At 33.6% G+C, this 2,868-nt stretch overlaps 1 pseudogene; it reads right to left on the bottom strand.

The window, feature by feature from the left end:
- LOC110258442 (olfactory receptor 1165-like) lies at nt 1-2,392 on the bottom strand (annotated as a pseudogene).
- Between the last annotated feature and the right edge of the window lie 476 nt (nt 2,393-2,868).

A 2,868-nucleotide genomic window follows, 5' to 3' on the forward strand; every position in this document is an offset into this window, starting at 1 on the left:
TCAAAACACATTGGCCACTTTGATCAGTAGCCATGAGGTTTTGGAGCTAGGCATAGAGTAGAGAAGAAGGATGGTCCAATGGAAGATGGTGATGGTGGTCAGGTAGGAGGCACAGGTGGAGAAGGCTTTTTGGAGCTTGCCAGTAGATGGCATCCTGATGATTGTGACAACTATGAAAAGGTAGGAGCAGAGGATGATCAGGATGCTACATGCCTCACTGAAGGTAGAAATGACTAAATAGGTCATCTGATGGAAGTAGGTGTCAGAACAGGAGGCAGAGATGATGGCAGAATACTCACAGCCAAAGTGATTTATGACTAGAACCACAGAAGGATAGTTCCACAAGAAACTCTGTGAGTTTCAAGGAACAGAACCCACCCCATATGTATGTTGCAGCTACCAGGAGGGTACAGAGCTTAGGAGACATAGCAACCATATAGTGCAGGGGTTACAAAGAGTCACAAACTGGTCATATGCTGCCATGGCTAACATGAACATTTCCATAATCACAAATGCACAAAGAATAACTGCATGCATCCTTTGAAAGATATAGTTCTATCTTCCACAACCAAGATTTCCATAAGATTGGGAGTAAATACACTGGAATAACAAAATGAACAGATGATTAAGGAAAAATTCCATGGGTGTGTGGTGTTTGGGATTAATCCTTATGTTTACAATCATACCCAGGTTCTCCACCAGAGTGACTGTGTAGATGATATAGAAAATCAAGAAGAGAGGCTCATGGAGGTGTGGGTATACTGTTTGTTCATCCAAGAGAATGAGTGTAGTCACAGAGCTCTGATTTCCCTCATTCAGCACCATGGCTCTGGATTAAAAAATAATAAAAAGAAGTAACGTTGAGCAGAAGGAGGAGAAAAGGTGGAGTAAGAGAAACTAAGGACAGAACAGCCTAAACTAGTGATGGCAATGTGGTTTGTGTAAATGCATGAGTGTTCTAAAGTTTCAGTTTGGCATATTACTTGACAACTTAACAAAAGTTGATTATGGGAAATTAGATTTATAGTTTAGAATTGCAGTTTCTTGATCTGGTAAATGATAAAAAATAGTAATTATCAACAGTATTATTTTATGTAAATGATACCTAAATGCATATAATACTTAGAGCAATGAATATCCCCATGATAAAATATAATTATATGAGAACATAGATGACACAGAGAGGAATCAGAAAAACTAATTGAATGGATTATAGTTATTTTATGATAATGGCATAAGTGCATTTGGGGAGGTTAAATACTTTTAATACATAAGAGAAAATTTATTTAGGGTAAAAAGTATTGTCATACCTTCACAATTTTGTACTGATATATTGAATGTTTACTATTCTAGGTATGTCCCATTATTACTGACTAATAGAATATATACTTAAGAGAATCTTAAAGTGGTCTCATCAAAAATTCAACTGATAACTATGTTCTCTCCTACTCAACATGTATAATATATAGTTTTCAAAGTGTCTTTGACAGGCAAATTTAAGTTGTTTTAAAAAGGGGTTTATATCGTGGAATCATTTTAATTTTAGATTTTTCCACCCACTTTCATTCCATGATTCACAATTACATCCACTTCTAATCTATTGATATGTAGTCATTTTCCCTTTCTTCTCAAACCCCATCTTATTCTTTCTGACTCTTTTTTGGTCATCTCATATCTTCAATCTTCAACCACGGGAAAGGTAATCAGAGAAAAATTAAAAAGGAGAAATATTCAAAATGTACCACCTTCATTTTTATCAATATCTAAATCATCTGAAATTAAGATTTCATCTATCTTATCAAACTATAGGCCAATCTATAATTAACTTTGTTGACTCTCACTTAGCCTGGAATATACTTGTAGTGTAAGAGGTTTGGAAGGCATTTTATACTAAATAAATCAAATCAAAAATTTTCCTCTTAGATTTCTGTAGGAACTACATACTACAACACTACTTCATTCATAGATGTATTTTAAAATTTTATGGTACAAACACAAGTTATTTATATTTAATCAATCTTCAACTTTTTATCCCTCTGAAATGTCATTTTTTCTCCCACATTGTGTCATTGTTTCACAAATTTCTGCATAACTCTTCCAAGAAAACTTTGCTGGTTAATCTAAATGCCATTTCCTTTGCTGTATTTTCTTTCCACTTATAATATTTATACAACACCTAGCACATAACTATTTATTATGTGTTTTTGTATCTCTGCGTGTACATGCATGTAGGCATATTAGCTTTTTTCTTGAAAAATATCGCTTCTTTAGGATAAGACCTACATCTAATATTTCTTCTGTTACCCCCTAAAATGCCTAACATAACAATTGGATATACATTTTTCAGTTTTAGGACAATGGTCCTGAGAATAATGAAAGCACACTTTAACATGTTGAATATAAACCACAGAGTAAATATTGCTGTTATTCAGCTTACTGAATAGGTTTTTGCTGCATAAATTTGCTGGATTCCAAAATTCTCCACATCATAATGAAAAGATGATCTTAGGTTGAATCAACACGCCAAAACCCAGATTTTCCCAATTTATTTTTATTGATGGCTTCCTTGCTAGTATTAACAAGCCACATACCTGTCCTTTTTCAAAATTAAAATGGTGTTTAAATGTCTCCTATCCTTTAATCAGAGAGTTGATGATTCTTGCAATATATAATTGATAAATAACTAAGAAATGGTAAATTTTTTTTTGCAACAGTCAAGAAATTGTAGAGGGAGCATGGAGATACCTTTGAGGAATAGACAAAATGAGAAATTATATTCTATGATTGTGTCATTTATTTTATATCTAACTGCCTAAAATTAGGGACACAGATTCTGGAGAATCTTGATAGAATTTATTGTCATGAGCC

The sequence above is a fragment of the Sus scrofa genome, chromosome 10, assembly GCF_054392235.1.
Source record: "Sus scrofa isolate SSC_HxYL_T2T_F1_AM1 chromosome 10, Sscrofa_HxYL_maternal_Yorkshire_Landrace_v2.0, whole genome shotgun sequence".
Taxonomy (NCBI): Eukaryota; Metazoa; Chordata; class Mammalia; order Artiodactyla; family Suidae; genus Sus; species Sus scrofa.